The sequence below is a fragment of the Oncorhynchus masou genome, chromosome 22, assembly GCF_036934945.1.
Source record: "Oncorhynchus masou masou isolate Uvic2021 chromosome 22, UVic_Omas_1.1, whole genome shotgun sequence".
Lineage (NCBI taxonomy): Eukaryota > Metazoa > Chordata > Actinopteri > Salmoniformes > Salmonidae > Oncorhynchus > Oncorhynchus masou.
In genome coordinates, this window is record NC_088233.1 from 2775142 (window position 1) to 2800257 (window position 25116).

Below are 25116 nucleotides of genomic sequence, written 5' to 3' on the forward strand. Positions count from 1 at the left end.
TCAGGTGATTCTCGTCGTCTCTGATTGGGAACCGTATTTAGGTAGCCTGGGTTTCGCTTTACATTTCGTGGGTGATTGTTCCTGTCTCTGTGTTAGTTTCACCAGTCAGGCTGTAATAGGTTTCACGTTCCGTTTGTTGTTTTGTATTTATTTGTTATTTCATGTATAGTTCGTTTTGTTTGTTTCACTAAATAAACATGAGTAACCTACACGCTGCATTTCGGTCCGACTCTCATTCAACAAAAGAAGAACGCCGTTACAATATGTCTGTTATAGAACAACAACAACAACAATATGTATGTTATAGAACAACAACAAGAACAATATGTATATTATAGAACAACAACAATAACAATATGTATGTTATAGAACAACAACAATATGTATGTTATAGAACAACAACAATATCAATATGTACGTTATAGAACAACAACAATTTGTATGTTATAGAACAACAACAACAATATGTATGTTATAGAACAACAACAACAATATGTATGTTATAGAACAACAACAACAACAATAGGTATTTTATAGAACAACAACAACAACAACATGTCTGTTATAGAACAACAACAATATGTATGTTATAGAACAATAACAACCATATGTATGTTATAGAACAACAACAACAACAATAGGTATGTTATAGAACAACAACAACAACAACAACATGTCTGTTATAGAACAACAACAACAAGAAACAATATGTCTGTTATAGAACAACAACAATATGTATGTTATAGAACAACAACAATATGTCTGTTATAGAACAACAACAACAACAATATGTATGTTATAGGACAACAACAATATGTATGTTATAGAACAACAACAATATGTCTGTTATAGAACAATAACAACAACAATATGTATGTTATAGGACAACAACAACAACATGTATGTCATAGAAGAACAACCATATGTATTTCATAGAACAACAACAACAACAACAATATGCATGTCATAGAACAACAACAATAACAATATGTATGTTATAGAACAACAACAATATGTATGTTATAGAACAGCAACAATAACAATATGTATGCTATAGAACAACAACAACAATATGTATGTCATAGAACAACAACAACAATATGTCTGTTATAGAACAACAACAACAACAATATGCATGTCATAGAACAACAACAACAACATGTATTTCATTGAACAACAACAACATGTATGTCATAGAAGAACAACAACATCCATATGTATTTCATAGAACAACAACAACAACAACAATATGTATGTATGTTATACAACAACAACAACAATATGTATGTTTTAAAACAATAATAACAATAATTTTGTTAATATGTATTGAACATTAAATTATATTTCTATTGATAAACATAGTGTAGTTTTAGATATTTGTAGTTTAAACACAAACCTGTGTCAGTTTCACTATAAATTAGATAGAGACACCATAAGGTCACTGCTCTCTGTCAGTTACAAAGGCGCAGTCTCTCTGTCTCTGTCTCTCTGTCTCTCTGTCTCTCTCTCTCAGTCTCTGTGTCTCTGTGTCTTTCTGTCCCTGTGTCTCCCTGTCTCTGAGTTTCTCTGTCTCTGAGTCTCTCTGTCTCTGTGTCTCTGTGTCTCTCTGTCTCTGTGTCTCTCTGTCTCTGAGTCTCTCTGTCTCTGAGTCTCTCTGTCTCTCTGTCTCTGTGTCTCTCTGTCTCTGTGTCTCTCTGTCTCTGTGTCTCTGTCTGTCTCTGTGTCTCTGTCTCTGTCACTCTGTCTGTCTCTGTTTCTGTCTCTGTGTCTCTCTGTCTCTGTGTCTCTCTGTCTCTCTGTCTCTGTCTCTGTGTGTCTCTGTCTCTGTGTCTGTGTCTCTCTGTCTCTGTGTCTCTGTGTCTCTCTGTCTCTCTGTCTCTGTCTCTGTGTGTCTCTGTCTCTCTCTCAGGGCTTCACTTACACAGCAGCAGTTATTAAGCTGCTGTCTCTCTCCTGAGGACGCTGGGTTGTTTTCTTTTAAATCCTTTAACTGCTTTATTTCAACTTGTCTGAAGTAGTACATCCAATGGAATAGCCCCGATGCTAATCCCGCCCCTGCGGCTCTACAAGCTTGCTCACATGCTCAAAGTATTTGAATGAAAACAAATGCTATTTGCACCCAGGTCAGGCTGGTGCGACGCAGGTACTGGATCAGTATTGTTGTCCTCCTGACTGTCAGGTAACCATTGACAACCAGGTCAGAATATAGATGATCACATGTTGGTGTAATGGGTAGTGTGTGTGTGTGTGTGTGTGTGTGTGTGTGTGTGTGTGTGTGTGTGTGTGTGTGTGTGTGTGTGTGTGTGTGTGTGTGTGTGTGTGTGTGTGTGTGTGTGTGTGTGTGTGTGTGTGTGTGTGTGTGTGTGTGTGTGTGTGTGTGTGTGTGTGTGTGTGTGTGTGTGTGTGTGTGTGTGTGTGTGTGTGTGTGTGTGTGTGTGTGTGTGTGTGTGTGTGAGTAAACAGGAACCTGAGTTGTCGGTATTGTATAATTTATGCAGAAGGTCCAGTTAATTAGTTTACATTATTTGGTGTAATTATGACAAGAGATACCTTTCCTCTTACCACTGCTCTCCTCTTACCTTTTCTCTTACCTTTCCTGTACCGTGTGTCCTCTTACCTTTCCTCTTTCCTTTCCTCTTACCACTGCTCTCCTCTTACCTTTCCTCTTACCTTTCCTCTTACCGCTGCTCTCCTCTTACCTTTCCTCTTACCGCTGCTCTCCTCTTACCTTTCCTCTTACCGCTGCTCTCCTCTTACCTTTCCTCTTACCTTTCCTCTTACCGCTGTACCGTGCTCTCCTCTTACCTTTCCTCTTACCTTTCCTCTTGCTGCTCTCCTCTTACCTTTCCTCTTACCGCTGCTCTCCTCTTACCTTTCCTCTTACCTTTCCTCTTACCGCTACTCTCCTCTTACCTTTCCTCTTACCTTTCCTCTTACCGCTGCTCTTCTCTTACCTTTCCTCTTACCGCTACTTTCCTCTTACCTTTCCTCTTACCGCTGCTCTCCTCTTACCTTTCCTCTTACCGCTGTGTCCTCTTACCTTTGTGCTTTCCTCTTACCTTTCCTCTTACCTTTCCTCTTATCGCTGCTCTCCTCTTACCTTTCCTGTACCGCTGCTCTCCTCTTACCTTTCCTCTTACCGCTGTCTCCTCTTACCTTTCCTCTTGTGCTCTCCTCTTACCTTTCCTCTTACCTTTCCTCTGACCGCTGCTCTCCTCTTACCTTTCCTCTTACCGCTGCTTTCCTCTTACCTTTCCTCTTACCGCTGCTCTCCTCTGTGTACCTTTCCTCTTACCTTTCCTCTTACTGCTGCTCTCCTCTTACCTTTCCTCTTACCGCTGCTCTCCTCTTACCTTTCCTCTTACCTTGTACCGCTGTACCTTTCCTCTTACCGCTGCTCTTCTCTTACCTTTCCTCTTACCGCTACTTTCCTCTTACCTTTCCTCTTACCGCTGCTCTCCTCTTACCTTTCCTCTTACCGCTGCTCTCCTCTTACCTTTCCTCTTACCGCTGCTCTCCTCTTACCTTTCCTCTTAACCTGAGTTCCTCTTACCTTTCCTCTTACCGCTGCTTTCCTCTTACCTTTCCTTACCGAAGGTACCTTTCCTCTTACCTTTCCTCTTACCGCTGCTCTCCTCTTACCTTTCCTCTTACCGCTGCTATCCTCTTACATTATTCCTCTTACCTTTCCTGACACCGCTGCTCTCCTCTTGCCTTTCCTACCTTTCCTCTTACCACTGCTTTCCTCTTACCTTTCCTATTACCGCTGCTCTCCTCTTACCTTTCCTCTTACCTTTCCTCTACCGCTGCTCCCCTCTTACCACTGCTCTCCTTTTACCTTTCCTCTTACCTTTCCTCTTACCGCTGCTCTCCTTACCTTTCCTTTTCCTGCTCTCCTCTTACCACTTTCCTCTCCTCTTACCTTTCCTCTTACTGCTGCTTTCTTACCTTTCCTGCTCTCCTCTTACCTTTCCTCTTACCTTTCCTCTTTCCTTTCCTCTTACCGCTGCTCTCCTCTTACCTTTCCTCTTACCGCTGCTCTCCTCTTACCTTTCCTCTTACCGCTGCTCTCCTCTTACCTTTCCTCTTACCGCTGCTCTCCTCTTACCTTTCTTACCTTTCCTCTTACCTTTCCTCTTACCGCTGCTCTCCTCTTACCTTTCCTCTTACCGCTGCTCTCCTCTTACCTTTCCTCTTACCGCTGCTCTCCTCTTACCTTTCCTCTTACCGCTGCTTCCTCTTACCTTTCCTCTTACCGCTGCTCTCCTCTTTCCTTTCCTCTTACCGCTGCTCTCCTCTTACCTTTCCTCTTACCGCTGCTCTCCTCTTACCTTTCCTCTTACCGCTGCTTCCTCTTCCTTTCCTCTTACCGCTGCTCTCCTCTTACCTTTCCTCTTACCGCTGCTCTCCTCTTACCTTTCCTCTTACTCTCCTCTTACCTTTCCTCTTACCTTTCCTCTTACCTTCCCTCTTACCACTGCTCTCCTCTTACCTTTCCTCTTACCTTTCCTCTTGCCTTTCCTCTTACCGCTGCTCTCCTCTTACCTTTCCTCTTACCGCTGCTCTCCTCTTACCTTTCCTCTTACCGCTGCTCTCCTCTTACCTTTCCTCTTACCTTTCCTCTTTCCTTTCCTCTTACCGCTGCTCTCCTCTTACCTTTCCTCTTACCGCTGCTCTCCTCTTACCTTTCCTCTTACCGCTGCTCTCCTCTTACCTTTCCTCTTACCGCTGCTCTCCTCTACCTTTCCTCTTACCTTTTCCTCTTACCGCTGCTCTCTGGGCCTGATTCCGACTTACCTTTCCTCTTACCTTTCCTCTTACCGCTTCTCTCTGGGCCTGATTACCGTATGCTCTCCTCTTACCTTTCCTCTTACCGCTGCTCTCCTCTTACCTTTCCTCTTACCTTTCCTCTTACCTTTCCTCTTACCGCTGCTCTCCTCTTACCTTTCCTCTTACCGCTGCTCTCCTCTTACTTTTCCTCTTACCGCTGCTCTCCTCTTACCTTTCCTCTTACCGCTGCTCTCCTCTTACCTTTCCTCTTACCGCTGCTCTCCTCTTACCTTTCCTCTTACCGCTGCTCTCTCTGGGCCTGATTCCGACTTAGCGTATGCAGGTGCGTGATGGGCTTTTCAGGCGTGGTTCCCTTCACATGCTGAACACATGTAATTCAACTACTGAAAACCCTCCCACTTGCTGACCAGCATATTTTCTCATGGAAGTTTTCATTCAATAGGGTTTTCAGTATATGTATCTAAAGCCATCCTTTTATATACGGTGTTTCCTGACAGACTCACTAAAATATATGGAGAGAATATATGGAGAGAACGGTTCAGAATATTACGGATCAATGAAAGAATGCCAAGTAAATACATGCATCTCCTTCTCAGCACCAAGTGTTAGTTTGAAAAATACTCTGATCTTCTATATTATTATAGGTGTTATGAAAGTATTTATGAATAATAATTTTTTTTTTAACGATTTGGAGTGCCCGACAAAAAAAAATACAGTAGTTTTATTCTTCAATTTTCAATTGTTCAAGCCATGAAATATTGAAAGGTGAGAAGTGTGCAATCAGGGATTGACCAGTAGTCCTATAAATCTACCCTGATATTCCTCACTAATCGTGGAACTGTGATGACAACGATCCGGGTCATCGTTGAACCGTGAGCTCCAGGTTCAAACTGCTACAAACTGCGTTCCATAATGGTTCAAATAGCTACATGTGGGCTGCGTTCCATAATGGTTCAAACTGCTACATGTGGGCTGCGTTCCATAATGGTTCAAACTGCTACATGTGGGCTGCGTTCCATAATGGTTCAAATAGCTACATGTGGGCTGCGTTCCATAATGGTTGAAATAGCTACATGTGGGCTGCGTTCCATAATGGTTCAAACTGCTACATGTGGGCTGCGTTCCATAATGGTTCAAACTGCTACATGTGGGCTGCGTTCCATAATGGTTCAAACTGCTACATGTGGGCTGCGTTCCATAATGGTTCAAACTGCTACATGTGGGCTGCGTTCCATAATGGTTCAAACTGCTACATGTGGGCTGCGTTCCATAATGGTTCAAATAGCTACATGTGGGCTGCGTTCCATAATGGTTCAAATAGCTACATGTGGGCTGCGTTCCATAATGGTTCAAATAGCTACATGTTCCATAATGTTTGAAATAGCTACATGTGTGCTGCGTTCCATAATGGTTCAAACTGCTACATGTGGGGCGTTCCATAATGGTTGAAATAGCTACATGTGGGCTGCGTTCCATAATGGTTCAAACTGCTACATGTGGGCTGCGTTCCATAATGGTTCAAATAGCTACATGTTCCATAATGGTTGAAATAGCTGCGTTCCATAATGGTTCAAATAGCTACATGTGGGCTGCGTTCCATAATGGTTGAAATAGCTACATGTGGGCTGCGTTCCATAATGGTTCAAATAGCTACATGTGGGCTGCGTTCCATAATGGTTCAAAACATGTGGGCTGTTCCATAATGGTTCAAATAGCTACATGTGGGCTGCGTTCCATAATGGTTCAAACTGCTAATGGTTCAAATGGTTCAAATAGCTACATGTGGGCTGCGTTCCATAATGGTTGAAATAGCTACATGTGGGCTGCGTTCCATAATGGTTCAAACTGCTACATGTGGGCTGCGTTCCATAATGGTTCAAATAGCTACATGTGGGCTGCGTTCCATAATGGTTCAAATAATGGTTCAAATAGCTACATGTGGCTGCGTTCCATAATGGTTCAAACTGCTACATGTGGGCTGCGTTCCATAATGGTTCAAATAGCTACATGTGGGCTGCGTTCCATAATGGTTCAAACTGCTACATGTGGGCTGCGTTCCATAATGGTTCAAATAGCTACATGTGGGCTGCGTTCCATAATGGTTGAAATAGCTACATGTGGGCTGCGTTCCATAATGGTTGAAATAGCTACATGTGGGCTGCGTTCCATAATGGTTCAAACTGCTACATGTGGGTTGCATTCCATAATGGTTCAAATAGCTACATGTGGGTTCAAACTGTGTTCCATAATGGTTCAAATAGCTACATGTGGGCTGCGTTCCATAATGGTTCAAACTGCTACATGTGGGCTGTTCCATAATGGTTTCCATCCATAATGGTTCAAACTGCTACATGTGGGCTGCGTTCCATAATGGTTCAAACTGCTACATGTGGGCTGCGTTCCATAATGGTTCAAATAGCTACATGTTCCATAATGGTTGAAATGGTTCATAATGGTTCTAGCTACATGTGGGCTGCGTTCCATAATGGTTCAAATAGCTACATGTGGGCTGCGTTCCATAATGGTTCAAATAGCTACATGTGGGCTACATGTGGGCTGCGTTCCATAATGGTTCAAATAGCTACATGTGGGCTGCGTTCCATAATGGTTCAAACTGCTACATGTGGGCTGCGTTCCATAATGGTTCAAATAACATGTGGGCTGCGTTCCATAATGGTTCAAACTGCTACATGTGGGCTGCGTTCCATAATGGTTCAAACTGCTACATGTGGGCTGCGTTCCATAATGGTTCAAATGCTACATGTGGGCTGCGTTCCATAATGGTTCAAACTGCTACATGTGGGCTGCATTCCATAATGGTTCAAATAGCTAATGGTTCAAATGTGGGCTGCGTTAGCTACATGTGGGTTCAAATAGCTGCGTTCCATAATGGTTCAAATAGCTACATGTGGGCTGCGTTCCATAATGGTTCAAACTGCTACATGTGGGCTGCGTTCCATAATGGTTGAAACTGCTACATGTGGGCTGCGTTCCATAATGGTTCAAATAGCTACATGTGGGCTGCGTTCCATAATGGTTGAAATAGCTACATGTGGGCTGCGTTCCATAATGGTTCAAACATAATGGTTGAAATAGCTACATGTGGGCTGCGTTCCATAATGGTTCAAATAGCTACATGTGGGCTGCGTTCCATAATGGTTGAAATAGCTACATGTGGGCTGCGTTCCATAATGGTTCAAACTGCTACATGTGGGCTGCGTTCCATAATGGTTGAAACTGCTACATGTGGGCTGCGTTCCATAATGGTTCAAACTGCTACATGTGGGCTGCGTTCCATAATGGTTCAAATAGGTTACACTCCAAACGAGTTCAAACGAGTTCTAGAACCTCATGGTCCTGCAGCACAAACAATTATTCCTCTATGGGGACAAACCATAGAGGATTCTGTTTACCACCATTTTCCCCCCGAAGAGCATTCATGTCCCAAATTATTGTAATAGGTTAGCCTAATATGATCTACTATAGCAAGCGATCCTCATGAACAACCACACAAATGTCAAACAGGAAAGAAAGGTAAACTAACAATGTAATGGAACGATGCAAATTGTGAGGAAACTGACACTAAAGTTATAAATGTGAGGAAACTAACACTAAAGTTATAAATGTGAGGAAACTAACACTAAAGTTATAAATGTGAAGAAACTAACACTAAAGTAAAAATGTGAGGAAAGTAACACTAAAGTTATAAATGTGAGGAAACTAACACTAAAGTTATAAATGTGAAGAAACTAACACTAAAGTTATAAATCTGAGGAAACTGACACTAAAGTTTTAAATGTGAAGAAACAAGTTTTGTTATTTTGTTAACACTAAAGTTATAAATGTGAAGAAACTAACACTAAAGTTATAAATGTGAAGAAACTAACACTAAAGTTATAAATGTGAAGAAACTAACACTAAAGTTATAAATGTGAGGAAACTAACACTAAAGTTATAAATGTGAAGAAACTAACACTAAAGTTATAAATGTGAAGAAACTAACACTAAAGTTATAAATGTGAGGAAACTAACACTAAAGTTATAAATGTGAAGAAACTAACACTAAAGTTATAAATGTGAAGAAACTAACACTAAAGTTATAAATGTAAGGAAACTAACACTAAAGTTATGAATGTGAGGAAACTAATACTAAAGTTATAAATGTGAGGAAACTAACACTAAAGTTATAAATCTGAAGAAACTAACACTAAAGTTATAAATGTGAAGAAACTAACACTAAAGTTTTAAATGTGAGGAAACTAACACTAAAGTTATAAATGTGAAGAAACTAACACTAAAGTTATGAATGTGAGGAAACTAATACTAAAGTTATAAATGTGAAGAAACTAACACTAAAGAGACATTTATAAATGTATATGGGTATAACTGGCAGTGGCTAACGATTAGTGGCTAATGTTTTACATGATACAAATTATAAAAATATAGTGAAAAGTTTGAGCATATAATTAAAACATTCTAAAAACCATAAATCCACCTGGTGGGTTTATACTGTGATTTGTGAATGGTTACAGAAGCCTTACAGCTTGGGTCTCCAAATATCATCTCAGCAAGTTATAAGGCCAGCATTTCACCAACTTCACTGTGTGAATGTTGATATGTTGATATACTTCAGTTTGCTGCCACGTGACTTGTTTCACATTTATCTTCAGCAATTATAAGGTCAAATAGATAAAATAAAAATAATTGAAATGTACAATCCCCTCATTGAAACGGAATGCTCATTTACCTAGCTCTTATCAATAGCTCTTATCAAGTTGAAAAGGACGGTGCGTGGAGAATGGTGTTATTTCTATAGACACCTCCGACCACACCTTCATTTATTTGATCTCCACCCCCCCCCCAAAAAAAAGAATAGCAGATTGAATAGCATGATGCTATCGCGCTTAAGTTCCCGATCAGAATATGCGTGGAGAGAAAAGTGCATTTAAAAAAAAAAAAAAGGAATTATGTTCCATTTCCGCTTGCTTATCTCGGGTGGGAATTCCCCCTCAGCTGTCTAACACCTGTACTCTCCTACTATGTAGTTGTCAACAACACCTGCCTATGTAAACCGTACTTTATGAAGGGACCTACAGTTATAACCACACTGGACCTTGTAATCCAGTCATAATAAAATGTCCCAACAAGTTTTATGATGTCATATCCCATATCATTATACGAGTTATGTCAATGTCATTTCAATGTTTGTTATGGGTGTGTTGGTTGCGATAAAAAAACAAACACAAGGCCTCGTTGTTTTGTTGGGCTTCCAAGTGGCACGGCAGTCTAAGGCACTGCTTCTCGGTGCAAGAGGTGTCACTATAGTACCCAGTTCAAATCCAGGTTGTATCAAACCCGGATGTGATTGGGAGTCCCATAGGGCCGCGTACAATTGGTCCAGCGTCGTTGGGGTTTGGCTGGAGTAGGCTGTCGTAAATAAGAATTCATTCTTAACTGACTTGCCTGGTTAAATTAAAAATATACAATTTTTTAAATGACAGGTCCTTCATTAGTGTGGTGTTTAAATTGGATCAGGCTTTGGTGGGCTGATTCAGGTCCCTCCTTAGTGTTGTCTTTAAATTGGATCAGGCTTTGGTGTGCGGTTTAATGACCGTCAGATTTTCCCTCTCTTTTGTTTTCTAGAACACGGCGGATCTTCAACAATGAAGTACCAGACCTTCAACCCAGGGTTCAGCTCCAAGTCCTACGTCTACACAGGCTCCAGACCTGTCATGGTGAGTGGTAGTCCTGTCTACACAGCCTCCACACCTGTTATGACAGGCTCCAGACCTGTCCTGGTGAGTGGTAGTCCTGTCTACACAGCCTCCACACCTGTTATGACAGGCCCCAGACCTGTCGTGGTGAGTGGTAGTCCTGTTTACACAGCCTCCACACCTGTTATGACAGGCCCCAGCTGTCCAGCTGAGTGGTAGTCCTGTCTACACAGCCTCCACACCTGTTATGACAGGCCCCAGACCTGTCGTGGTGAGTGTCTACACAGCCTAGTCCTGTCGTGGTGAGTGGTACACAGCCTCCACACCCGTGGTGTTATGACAGGCCCCAGACCTGTCGTGGTGAGTGGTAGTCTTAGGCACTAGGTATTACAAACAATTACCGTCCTACCAGAACATATTCTCACTCTTAGGAAAACATCGCATCCATTACACATCCAGTGGTTTCTGGATGTCAGATAATGTGTTCAGCAAAAGGCCCATGAAGACCTAAGCTGTTCGTCATGGCCAAATAAGGAGATAGTGTCTATAATGTCTCTATCTGTTTCCATGAACACGTGGACAGTGTACTCTGTGGACGCCCTCTGTAGCTTCCTGTGAATACACAGTGGGATGGTTTCACAGGGCAGTGTGTCAGAGAGCCAGTGAGCTTCTCTGGAACTGTGCTATTTTCACAGCAGCTCTGCACCAATCTCTCCCAGGACCCTCCAGATTCCTCCACATCTCCCAATCATAATGTTTCCACCCTCCAGATTCCTCCACATCTCCCAGTCATAATGTTTCCACCCTCCAGATTCCTCCACATCTCCCAGTCATAATGTTTCCACCCTCCAGATTTCCACATCTCCCAGTCATAATGTTTCCACCCTCCAGATTCCTCCACATCTCCCAATCATAATGTTTCCACCCTCCAGATTCCTCCACATCTCCCAGTCATAATGTTTCCACCCTCCAGATTCCTCCACATCTCCCAGTCATGATGTTTCCACCCTCCAGATTCCTCCACATCTCCCAGTCATAATGTTTCCACCCTCCAGATTCCTCCACATCTCCCAGTCATAATGTTTCCACCCTCCAGATTCCTCCACATCTCCCAATCATAATGTTTCCACCCTCCAGATTCCTCCACATCTCCCAGTCATAATGTTTCCACCCTCCAGATTCCTCCACATCTCCCAGTCATAATGTTTCCACCCTCCAGATTCCTCCACATCTCCCAGTCATAATGTTTCCACCCTCCAGATTCCTCCACATCTCCCAGTCATAATGTTTCCACCCTCCAGATTCCTCCACATCTCCCAGTCATAATGTTTCCAACCTCCAGATTCCTCCACATCTCCCAGTCATAATGTTTCCACCCTCCAGAGTCCTCCACATCTCCCAGTCATAATGTTTCCACCCTCCAGAGTCCTCCACATCTCCCAGTCATAATGTTTCCATCCAGATTCCTCCACATCTCCCAGTCATAATGTTTCCACCCTCCAGATTCCTCCACATCTCCCAGTCATAATGTTTCCACCCTCCAGATTCCTCCACATCTCCCAGTCATAATGTTTCCACCCTCCAGATTCCTCCACATCTCCCAGTCATAATGTTTCCACCCTCCAGATTCCTCCACATCTCCCAGTCATAATGTTTCCACCCTCCAGATTCCTCCACATCTCCCAGTCATAATGTTTCCACCCTCTAGAGTCCTCCACATCTCCCAATCATAATGTTTCCACCCTCCAGATTCCTCCACATCTCCCAGTCATAATGTTTCCACCCTCCAGAGTCCTCCACATCTCCCAGTCATAATGTTTCCACCCTCCAGATTCCTCCACATCTCCCAATCATAATGTTTTCCAGATTCCTCCACATCTCCCAGTCATAATGTTTCCACCCTCTAGATTCCTCCACATCTCCCAGTCATAATGTTTCCACCCTCTAGAGTCCTCCACATCTCCCAGTCATAATGTAGCATAGCAGACATCATTAGACTATGACACCATTACACAACTGCATTGTTGAATGAACTTTCATTGATTTAATGAACATAATATTTTTCCGGACGTATATTGTGTTTTTTTGTAATAGATTTAGCAAATATCCAATAGATTATTTAAGTACATCATTCAGATGACAGGGTAATATAGCAGCAACATAAAGAACTCCATTAGTGGCCTTGTTGACTGTAAAAAATAAAAAAAAATCCAAACCCCAACAATTTCCCATGACTTTACAATTAGCGTTGCACAATGTAGGTGCACAGACTTTTATTTGTGTCAACCACGCCCTTTTATGACAGTGACCTATTGCATTTACAGAATCTAATAATGATTCAACAAGCCTTTGTTCCATGGTGCCCCTAAGCTTTCTAGAAGGGGGGGGGTTGTGTCTCGGGGGGTTGGTTAATTGTCTTCTTCTTTATTCTTATTCTTCTCCTCCTCCTCCTCCTCCTCCTCCCCTCCTCTTTCTCCCCTCCTATTCCTCCTCCTCCGTCTCCCAGGCTCCCAATATGTCTCACTACTCAGGCGGTTTCTCCTCCCACTCGGCGGTGGACCTGGGAGGTGGTCAGAGGGTCACCATGGGAGGTGGAGGAAGAGGTGGAGGTGGAAGAGGAGGAGGTGGAGGAGGAGGTGGAGGGTACAAGTACCTTGATGACATGCGCACAGGAGGGGGTTCTCTAGGAGGAGGGAGCTACCAGGTAACATTTTAAGGATTCACTTTATTTTAATGATGTATTGTATTTGAATGATTTATTGTATTTTAACAATTTACTGTATTTTAATGATTTGTTGTATTTTAATAATTTACTGTATTTGTATTATTTACTGTATTTGAATTATTTACTGTATTTTTATTATTTACTGTAATTTAATGGTTTATTGTATTTTAATAATTTATTGTATTTTAATTATTTATTTTATTCTGTGTACTGTATACATCTATGTGTACTGAATCTATACCACATAAGAAATATATTTTAATTATGAATTATAATTACTTCACTATCGTTACCGTATTTAGTATACAGTAATAATTACTTTAATTAGTGTGTGTACAGTAATATACTGTAAATTCCATGGTTCTGGTTTATTTATGTTTTGTTCTACAGGGAGGAGTGGTCTACCGGGGAGGAGGAGGGGGCAACATGAGGGGCCAACAGATGTCCACTGTGATCCGGACGATGAGCCGTGGCCCTGGGCCAGACCCAGAGGCCTCTCTGCGCTCCATGAGGCTCCAGAACCTGCCTGCACAGGTATAGTCATATATATATTATGTTTTGTGTGTTTATTGTGTGAACGTGAAGTGTTGTTCTATGTATCTGTATTGTTGTCTTTCTACCTGGATTGATGATGATGTGGGTGGATGATGGTGTGGATGATGATGATGATGTGGATTGATGATGATGTGGATTGATGACGATGGATGATGATGTGGGTTGATGCTGATGTGGATTGATGGATTGATGATGATGTGGTTTGATGGATTGATGATGATGTGGATTGATGATGATGTGGATTGATGCTGATGGTGTGGATGATGATGATGATGTGGATTGATGATGATGTGGATTGATGGGGATCTGGATGGATGATGATGTGGATTGATGATGATGTGGATTGATGGGGATATGGATTGATGATGATGTGGATTGATGGATGGATGATGATATGGGGGGGATGTGGATGGATTGATGATGATGATGGATTGATGGATGTGGGATGATCTGGATGGATGATGATGATGTGGATTGATGATGATGTGGTTTGATGATGATGTGGATTGATGGGGATCTGTATTGATGTAGATGTTGATGATAAACTGTTATATCCACACCAAGACAAATTCCTTTGTTCCTGTTCCAGTTCGTCGCTTTGGCAACAACACTTCCTGATTCTGTTTCTGACCCTTGTTCTCAGCCGTCTCCGGTGGCAGCCTGGGTGGTTGCGGACGTCAGCGATGGCTGCAGCCTGGTCTCAGACCGCGACGCCACGTTCAGCCGTCAACAGTCTGTCTACAGCACTGTTAGCGGAGGAGCCTACAGCTCAGGGACACAAATGAGACAGGCAGGAGGAGGAGGAATAGGAGGACAGGGGTCCGTGGTACCCATGAGGCGCTCACTCAGCGGGACACTAGCCCAGAGCGGAGGGGAGATGATGGTTGGTGGAGCTCGACCGGAAATTTGACTCAAGATTAACACATTCCGTTTGCATGGCATGTGAATTGACTTGATAACCTGTTTCTTATACAATTGAAATGTATTTAGGAAAAAACAATGCACTCTCCTAACTAGCTTTACATGCTGACCACACCGCTCACTTTGCAAAATAAATGTACACATTACATGTTATTCAATCATTTCATCCACGAGCGTCTGCGTAGCTAGGCGCTAAAATAGAACTTGCTTCTTTGTCAAAGCAAAGGCATTTTTAACGCGTACACCTTCTTCACAGCAAAAACATATATTTTTTTAAATAGCCTAGTGGTTACGGTGTTGGACTAGTAACCGAAAGGTTGCAAGTTCAAATCCCCGAGCTGACCAGATACAAATCTGTCGTTCTGCCCCTGAACAGGCAGTTAACCCACTGTTCCGCGGCCGTCATTGAAAATAAGAATTTGTTCTTAACTGACTTGCCCAGTAAAATATAAATAAATACATTTTTTTTTTTGTAACATCCGGTAGGGGGGAGAGGAGATGATGTCAGTCCAGCAGCAGCATTCCTTTAAAGGACCAGCGTTTCGCACCATCAACAGAATCAACAACAGGAACAATAGGATGTCATGGGATCCACATCTGGGGCGTCTACCTTCCCCCCCGGGGGGAACAGCAGCGTCGGCGGGGGGGATGGAGGAGGTGGGTTCGTGATGGGCCAGGTGAGGGTAACGATATGCTACATTTAATTTAATTTGCACGTAAATGTATTTTGTGAGGTCAACATACAACACACTATAATACAGTATAACAATACAACACACTATAATACAGTATAACAATACAACACACTATAATACAGTAGAACAATACAACACACTATAATACAGTATAACAATACAACACACTATAATACAGTATAAAATACAACACACTATAATACAGTATAAAATACAACACACTATAATACAGTATATAATACAGTATAACAATACAACACACTATAATACAGTATAAAATACAACACACTATAATACAGTATAATACAACACACTATAATACAGTATAACAATACAACACACTAACAATACAAACACACTATAATACAGTATAAAATACAACACACTATAATACAGTATAAAATACAACACACTATAATATAATACAGTATACAACACACTATAATACAGTATAACAATACAAACACACTATAATACAGTATAAAATACAACACACTATAATACAGTATAAAATACAACACACTATAATACAGTATAAAATACAACACACTATAATACAGTATAAAATACAACACACTATAATACAGTATAAAATACAACACACTATAATACAGTATAACAATACAACACACTATAATACAGTATAAAATACAACACACTATAATACAGTATAAAATACAACACACTATAATACAGTATAAAATACAACACACTATAATACAGTATAACAATACAACACACTATAATACAGTATAAAATACAACACACTATAATACAGTATAAAATACAACACACTATAATACAGTATAACATACAACACACTATAATACAGTATAACAATACAACACACTATAATACAGTAGTAACAATACAACACACTATAATACAGTATAAAATACAACACACTATAATACAGTATAACAATACAACACACTATAATACAGTATAACAATACAACACACTATAATACAGTATAAAATACAACACACTATAATACAGTATAAAATACAACACACTATAATAATAACAATACAACACACTATAAACAGTATAAAATACAACACACTATAATACAGTATAAAATACAACACACTATAATACTATAATACACTATAATACAGTATAAAATACAACACACTATAATACAGTATAACAATACAACACACTATAATACAGTATAAAATACAACACACTATAATACAGTATAAAATACAACACACTATAATACAGTATAACATACAACACACTATAATACAGTATAACAATACAACACACTATAATACAGTAGAACAATACAACACACTATAATACAGTATAAAATACAACACACTATAATACAGTATAACAATACAACACACTATAATACAGTATAAAATACAACACACTATAATACAGTATAAAATACAACACACTATAATACAGTATAAAATACAACACACTATAATACAGTATAACAATACAACACACTATAATACAGTATAAAATACAACACACTATAATACAGTATAAAATACAACACACTATAATACAGTATAAAATACAACACACTATAATACAGTAGAACAATACAACACACTATAATACTGTATACAGTATATATAGTATATAACAACACTGGGCGGTGAGCCTCGTATTTTCTCATAGCCCATGGTCCATGACGGGCCGGGTCTGATCCGAGAAGTATTCTGAGCAACTGCTACACTATCACTATTTTACCTGCCTTGATGTTTATCTGTCCTATTACTATTATTAGCTACTATATATCTTTTTTAAATGCCTTAGCGCAATATACAAATTCAAATCTATAATTGTTATTCATATTATAATTTTTGTATTTTGATTATTATGTATTATTTGTAGGTGTTGTCGGGGTCTCAGGGGAATCTGATGATGATGCAGCAACAGAGACAGGCCTCTCTTCCCAGGACCATGTCTGTTAAGAGCATTCACAGTGTCGGGAAGGGCATGGATATCTACGACGGACAGATGGACATGACTGGCAGCATGGGAAACCTCAGTGGGTAAGATATGACTGGCAGCATGGGGGAAACCTCAGTGGGTAAGACATGACTGGCAGCATGGGAAACCTCAGTGGATAAGACATGACTGGCAGCATGGGAAACCTCAGTGGGTAAGACATGACTGGCAGCATGGGGGAAACCTCAGTGGGTAAGACATGACTGGCAGCATTGGGGAAACCTCAGTGGATAAGACATGACTGGCAGCATGGGAAACCTCAGTGGGTAAGACATGACTGGCAGCATGGGGGAAACCTCAGTGGATAAGACATGACTGGCAGCATGGGGGAAACCTCAGTGGGTAAGACATGACTGGCAGCATGGGAAACCTCAGTGGGTAAGACATGACTGGCAGCATTGGGGAAACCTCAGTGGATAAGACATGACTGGCAGCATGGGAAACCTCAGTGGGTAAGACATGACTGGCAGCATGGGGGAAACCTCAGTGGGTAAGACATGACTGGCAGCATGGGAAACCTCAGTGGGTAAGACATGACTGGCAGCATGGGAAACCTCAGTGGGTAAGACATGACTGGCAGCATGGGAAACCTCAGTGGGTAAGACATGACTGGCAGCATGGGGGAAACCTCAGTGGGTAAGACATGACTGGCAGCATGGGAAACCTCAGTGGGTAAGATATGACTGGCAGCATGGGGGAAACCTCAGTGGGTAAGACATGACTGGCAGCATGGGAAACCTCAGTGGATAAGACATGACTGGCAGCATGGGAAACCTCAGTGGGTAAGACATGACTGGCAGCATGGGGGAAACCTCAGTGGGTAAGACATGACTGGCAGCATGGGAAACCTCAGTGGATAAGACATGACTGGCAGCATGGGAAACCTCAGTGGGTAAGACATGACTGGCAGCATGGGGGAAACCTCAGTGGATAAGACATGACTGGCAGCATGGGGGAAACCTCAGTGGGTAAGACATGACTGGCAGCATGGGAAACCTCAGTGGGTAAGACATGACTGGCAGCATGGGGGAAACCTCAGTGGATAAGACATGACTGGCAGCATGGGAAACCTCAGTGGGTAAGACATGACTGGCAGCATGGGGGAAACCTCAGTGGGTAAGACATGACTGGCAGCATGGGAAACCTCAGTGGGTAAGACATGACTGGCAGCATGGGGGAAACCTCAGTGGGTAAGACATGACTGGCAGCATGGGGGAAACCTCAGTGGACAAGACATGACTGAAAGCATTGGGGAAACCTCAGTGCGTAAGACATGACTGGCAGCGTGGGGGAAACCTCAGTGGATAAGACATGACTGGCAGCATGGGGGAAACCTCAGTGGATAAGACATGACTGGCAGCATGGGGGGAAACCTCAGTGGATAAGACATGACATGTACCTGAGGGTCAAGCTGCAGTACCCCTGGGTGCAGAACATGAGTGTCAAGCTGCAGTACCCCTGGGTGCAGAACATGAGTGTCAAGCTGCAGTATCCCTGGGTTCAGAACATGAGGGTCAAGCTGCAGTACCCCTGGGTTCAGAACATGAGGGTCAAGCTGCAGTATCCCTGGGTTCAGAACATGAGGGTCAAGCTGCAGTACCCCTGGGTTCAGAACATGAGGGTCAAGCTGCAGTATCCCTGGGTTCAGAACATGAGTGTCAAGCTGCAGTATCCCTGGGTTCAGAACATGAGGGTCAAGCTGCAGTACCCCTGGGTTCAGAACATGAGGGTCAAGCTGCAGTACCCCTGGGTGCATGTGTATTACATGTACTGTAATAATATAAATCACATGTTATTGGTCACATGTTATTGGTCACATCTTATTGTTCACATCTTATTGCGCGCATGTTATTGGTCACATCAAATTGGTCAAATGTTATTGGTCGCATGTTATTGGTCAAATGTTATTGGTCGCATGTTATTGGTCACATGTTATTGGTCACATGTTATTGGTCACATGCCTAATACAATAAGTGTAGACTTTACTGTGAAATGCTTACTTACGAGCCCTTAACCAACAACGCAGAGTTAAAAGTCAGTTAAAAGTGACAAATCAGGATAGATAATTAACAGTAGCAGCAGTGTATGTGAAGAATGTGGAAAAAGTGTGTAAGTGTAATCTGTGAATCATGTTGACCTAGCTGGTCAAGTATTACCTCAGTTTACCTAATCAGACACCAGGGTTGAGTATTCCCCTTGTTTACCTAATCAGACACCAGGGTTGAGTATTCCCCTTGTTTACCTAATCAGACACCAGGGTTGAGTATTCCCCTTGTTTACCTAATCAGACACCAGGGTTGAGTATTCCCCTTGTTTACCTAATCAGACACCAGGGTTGAGTATTCCCCTTGTTTACCTAATCAGACACCAGGGTTGAGTATTCCCCTTGTTTGCCTCATCAGACACCAGGGTTGAGTATTCCCCTTGTTTACCTAATCAGACACCAGGGTTGAGTATTCCCCTTGTTTACCTAATCAGACACCAGGGTTGAGTATTCCCCTTGTTTGCCTCATTAGACACCAGGGTTGAGTTTTACCACAGTTTGCCTCATTTCAGTGTACTTCCTTTGAATGTAATTGACCTCAACCCTGTCATACACAGAGGGCCAGTTTCCCAGACACAGGACAAAAAAAAACGTATTCAAAGGTGATTCTCAATTGAGTAGCCTATGATTTTCATTCCAGGACTAAGCTTGTCTTGATTAACTACATGACCAAAAGTATGTGGACACCTGCTCGTCAAACATCTCATTCAAAAATCATGGCCGTTAATATGGAGTTGGTCCCCCCTTTGCTGCTATAGCAGCCTCCACTCTTCTGGGAAGGCTTTCCACTAGATGTTGGAACATTGCTGCTATAACAGCCTCCACTCTTCTGGGAAGGCTTTCCACTCGATGTAGGAACATTGCTGCTATAACAGCCTCCACTCTTCTGGGAAGGCTTTCCACTAGATGTAGGAACATTGCTGCTATAACAGCCTCCATTCTTCTGGGAAGGCTTTCCACTAGATGTTGGAACATTGCTGCTATAACAGCCTCCATTCTTCTGGGAAGGCTTTCCACTAGATGCTGGAACATTGCTGCTATAACAGCCTCCACTCTTCTGGGAAGGCTTTCCACTAGATGTTGGAACATTGCTGCTATAACAGCCTCCACTCTTCTGGGAAGGCTTTCCACTAGATGTTGGAACATTGCTGCTATAACAGCCTCCACTCTCCTGGGAAGGCTTTCCACTAGATGTTGGAACATTGCTGCTATAACAGCCTCCACTCTTCTGGGAAGGCTTTCCACTAGATGTTGGAACATTGCTGCTATAACAGTCTCCACTCTTCTGGGAAGGCTTTCCACTAGATGTTGGAATATTGCTGCTATAACAGCCTCCACTCTTCTGGGAAGGCTTTCCACTAGATGTTGGAACATTGCTGCTATAACAGCCTCCACTCTTCTGGGAAGGCTTTCCACTAGATGTTGGAACATTGCTGCTATAACAGCCTCCACTCTCCTGGGAAGGCTTTCCACTAGATGTTGGAACATTGCTGCTATAACAGCCTCCATTCTTCTGGGAAGGCTTTCCACTAGATGTTGGAACATTGCTGCTATAACAGCCTCCATTCTTCTGGGAAGGCTTTCCACTAGATGCTGGAACATTGCTGCTATAACAGCCTCCACTCTTCTGGGAAGGCTTTCCACTAGATGTTGGAACATTGCTGCTATAACAGCCTCCATTCTTCTGGGAAGGCTTTCCACTAGATGTTGGAACATTGCTGCTATAACAGCCTCCATTCTTCTGGGAAGGCTTTCCACTAGATGCTGGAACATTGCTGCTATAACAGCCTCCACTCTTCTGGGAAGGCTTTCCACTAGATGTTGGAACATTGCTGCTATAACAGCCTCCATTCTTCTGGGAAGGCTTTCCACTAGATGCTGGAACATTGCTGCTATAACAGCCTCCACTCTTCTGGGAAGGCTTTCCACTAGATGTTGGAACATTGCTGCTATAACAGCCTCCACTCTTCTGGGAAGGCTTTCCACTAGATGTTGGAACATCGCTGCTATAACAGCCGCCACTGTTCTGGGAAGGCTTTCCACTAGATGTTGGAACATTGCTGCTATAACAGCCGCCACTGTTCTGGGAAGGCTTTCCACTAGATGTTGGAACATTGCTGCTATAACAGCCTCCACTCTTCTGGGAAGGCTTTCCACTAGATGTTGGAACATTGCTGCTATAACAGCCTCCACTCTTCTGGGAAGGCTTTCCACTAGATGTTGGAACATTGCTGTTATAACAGCCTCCACTCTTCTGGGAAGGCTTTCCACTAGACGTTGGAACATTGCTGCTATAACAGCCTCCACTCTTCTGGGAAGGCTTTCCACTAGATGTTGGAACATTGCTGCTATAACAGCCTCCACTCTTCTGGGAAGGCTTTCCACTAGATGTAGGAATATTGCTGCTATTACAGCCGCCACTCTTCTGGGAAGGCTTTCCACTAGACGTTGGAACATTGCTGCTATAACAGCCTCCATTCTTCTGGGAAGGCTTTCCACTAGATTCTGGAACATTGCTGCTATAACAGCCTCCACTCTTCTGGGAAGGCTTTCTAATAGATGTTGGAATATTGCTGCTATAACAGCCTCCACTCTTCTGGGAAGGCGTTCCACTAGATGTTGGAACATTGCTGCTATAACAGCCTCCACTCTTCTGGGAAGGCGTTCCACTAGATGTTGGAACATTGCTGCTATTACAGCCGCCACTCTTCTGGGAAGGCTTTCCACTAGATGTTGGAACATTGCTGCTGGGACTTGCTTCCATTCAACAACAAGAGCATTAGTGAGGTCGGGCACCGATGTTGGATGATTAGGCCTAGATTGCAGGTGGTTTTCATTCATTCTGATCCACGGTAGAAACACATTATAGCAGGCTTGACAATTTAAATATCATTTTTAAACGAGCCGACATCTGCAGTGTTTACCTTAAATGAACGCGGTAACATTGCCTTTAAAAGCTGTGTTGTCCACCATCGTGATCAGATTGAATCCCCCGGGGGGCCATAATGATTGATTGCTCTCTTTGTGATTGGACAGGATTAATAACTTGGACATGGGCACGGCGGTGAGGTACCTGAAAGAGGACGATGCTGACATGCAGGTTCTGGGAGCAGCTTATATTCAACACGAATGCTACAGCAACAGCGATTCCAAGAACCAGGTAATAAGGGAGTTCCTTTTTGTCTGGTTCTCAAATGGAACCCTATTCCCTATATAGTGCACTACTTTAGACCAGATCCCTATAGAGCCATATTCCCTATATAGTGCACTACTTTAGTCCAGGGCCCTATAGAACCCTATTCCCTATATAGTGCACTACTTTAGACCAGATCCCTATAGAGCCATATTCCCTATATAGTGCACTACTTTAGTCCAGGGCCCTATAGAACCCTATTCCCTATATAGTGCACAACTTTAGACCAGATCCCTATAGAGCCATATTCCCTATATAGTGCACTACTTTAGTCCAGGGCCCTATAGAACCCTATTCCCTATATAGAGCACTACTTTAGACCAGGGCCCTATAGAACCCTATTCACTATATATTGCACTACTTTAGACCAGGGCCCATGGGGAATAGGTTTTCCATTTGGGACCCATGGGGAATAGTTGTCCATCTGGGACCCATGGGGAATAGGTTGTCCATTTGGGACCCATGGGGAATAGTTGTCCATTTGGGACCCATGGGGAATAGTTGTCCATCTGGGACCCATGGGGAATAGGTTGTCCATTTGGGACCCATGTGGAATAGGTTGTCCATTTGGGACCCATGGGGAATAGTTGTCCATTTGGGGCCCATGGGGAATAGTTGTCCATCTGGGACCCATGTGGAATAGGTTGTCCATTTGGGACCCATGGGGAATAGTTGTCCATTTGGGACCCATGGGGAATAGTTGTCCATCTGGGACCCATGGGGAATAGGTTGTCCATTTGGGACCCATGTGGAATAGGTTGTCCATTTGGGACCCATGGGGAATAGTTGTCCATTTGGGACCCATGGGGAATAGGTTGTCCATTTGTCTGTTTTTTGAAACCTGGTTTGCTGTTTATTTGAGCAATATGAGATGGAACGGCAATAAGGGCTCTATATAATACAGTACGCTTTCTTGAATTTGTTCTGGATTTGCGGATTGTGAAAAGACCCCTGGTGGCATGTCTGGTGGGATAAGTGTCTGTGGCAGAGCTGTGTGTGTAAGTTGACTATGCAATCCATTTGGGATTTTCAACACATTAATGTTTCTTATAAAAAAATTAAAAAGTGATGCAATTATGTTTGCCCATGTCTGATGTTTCCTTCTTTGTGATGTTTCCACTGTCTGATGTGGAAAAGACGACTAACTGATGAACCCTCAGACATGCATCCCCAGTCGGTGTGGTACAGTATTCCTTAGCAGAATATAAGGGACATACTTTAATAGTGGTGAAGTTGTTAGTTGCATAAGAACTATTGTGTATCAACTGGCAATCTTGTCGAAGCAGCTTATTATAAAAGTCTCAACTTTGATTTATGTCACAGTTCAGCAGGCGTTCATGTGATCTTAGTCATTATAAAAGAATGTGGTCTTGTTGATGTGACAGACAAACAGACACAATTTTGTTCCAAGCAGGTATGTAGTAGTTTGTCACAGACAGGTATCGTGTAGGACAGGGGTAGGCAACCCTGGTCCTGGAGTGCCGCCGGAAGACCAGGTGTGTGGAATTTAGGTAATCACTGAACTGATCAATTAGCTTAGTTGGTCAGGTGTGGTGCCTAGTTGGAACACAATCTCGCAGTACCCCAGGAACAGGGTTGACTACTCCTGTTGTAGAAACTTATGTTAACTAGCAGCATTACAGATAGTTCTTTATGTATCCTCTTGTTGGAGGGGTAACAGGGTTCACTAAGAAGCTCCAGCCAGTCCCAATGAATTCTATACCTCTTCCCTTTGGTCTTCACCTCTTCAGACCTGCAAAAACATTGACTGGTTGGGGACAAGGAGAAGGGGTAGGGAGTGAATTAGTACCATACATTTGAGTCCCTCTCTCTCTTCCATCACTAGGTGCGGCAATATAAGGCCATCCCAGAGCTGGTGAGGCTGTTCAACAGTGAGAACCAGGAGGTGGCTCGCTACGCCACAGGGGCTATGAGGAACGTCATCTATGAGAACATGGACAACAAGATGTCTCTCATCGAGGAGGGAGGAATTCCACAGCTCATAAATGCTCTGAAGGAGAATGATGACGAGCTACGCAAGAACATCACAGGTCAGGACATTTTAAATGTTTGTCATTTAGCAGACTGTGCGATTTGTGCTGTCTGGTGGTGGGGGGTGGTGGGGGGGGGGTGAACGGAGTGGAAGACACGTGTCCATTGTTTGCCTATAACATATGGACAACAAAGCCATATAGTATCGTATCCAAAGAAACTTCCAGTTAGTGCAGCCAGGTAAGAGGTAGCCAGGTAAGATACGCTGACAGGCCGTTGTTGGCAAAGAGAATGTGTTCGGCCTCCCGAGTGGCGCCGTGGTCTAAGTCACTGCTTCAGTGCTAGTTTCGAGTCCAGGCTCTGTCGCAGCCGGCCGCGCCCGGGATACACATGGGGTGGCGCACAATTGGCACAGCATCGTCCGGGTTCGGGGAGGGTTTGGCCGGCAGGGATGTTCTTGTCCCATCGCGCTCTAGCGACTCCTGTGGCGGGCCGGGCTCAGTGCACGC

At 42.8% G+C, this 25116-nt stretch overlaps 1 pseudogene; it reads left to right on the top strand.

Moving 5' to 3' along the window:
- The window catches only part of LOC135509767 (plakophilin-3-like), a 57592-nt pseudogene that overhangs the window by 13492 nt on the left and 18984 nt on the right, over positions 1–25116 (top strand).